Source organism: Adelges cooleyi, unplaced genomic scaffold (genome assembly GCF_023614345.1).
Source record: "Adelges cooleyi isolate 19-005CV unplaced genomic scaffold, UGA_ACOO_1.1 ACOO_flye_CR_arks_rails_tigmint_CR_PRNA_9, whole genome shotgun sequence".
Taxonomy (NCBI): Eukaryota; Metazoa; Arthropoda; class Insecta; order Hemiptera; family Adelgidae; genus Adelges; species Adelges cooleyi.
Window position 1 is genome coordinate 13,072,700 of NW_026096579.1, and position 716 is coordinate 13,073,415.

The following is a 716-nucleotide window of genomic DNA, read 5'->3' on the forward strand; positions in this document are numbered from 1 at the left end:
TTAGGCAGTATGTGTTTTAGTGTTCTAGAATTTTTGTTTTTATTATGCAAAGTAGAACAAGTAACATTACCTTAATAAATACAAATATATTAATAGTGCTTCACATTACCTGTTTTTTACACCAATCGTAATTTATCATTTTTTATCTTAATTAATCATTTCAATATTAATGATAATATACGTGGAAACTAGATATTTCATAGTATTATTTAATTGCTATCCTGTACAATTTGTATAGACTCATTTACAACATTGGTTTTTACTAAACGCAACTATTTTTTTTCTGTAGACATTATTTTATTGAAGCCCATTATTGCAAATAGTCCTAATGTGCAACTTATGTATTTAAATTGGACTAAAAAGTCGACAGTAACATTCGACTGGATTTTCTTTGTATTTTTTAACAAAAACCATACTTTACAAAAAATGGATAGCACCTCATAGAATGTTTAAATTTCGATCATTTTTATCAAAATTCTACTAAACATGAATATTATGAATATTTACTTTTGAATGATTTGAGAAAAATCAATATTTATAAAAAAAAAATTCTGGTCAATGATGTTTTAAAGACAATGAACCCTACTGCATTTTAATTTATTTATACTTTTAAAATAGACAGCGTGGAAGGACATTAAAAGGGAAAAATACGAAGGTGAAACCATGCAAAAATATACTAAAACAAGTTCAAAATAAAACATAAAAAACGCATTCGG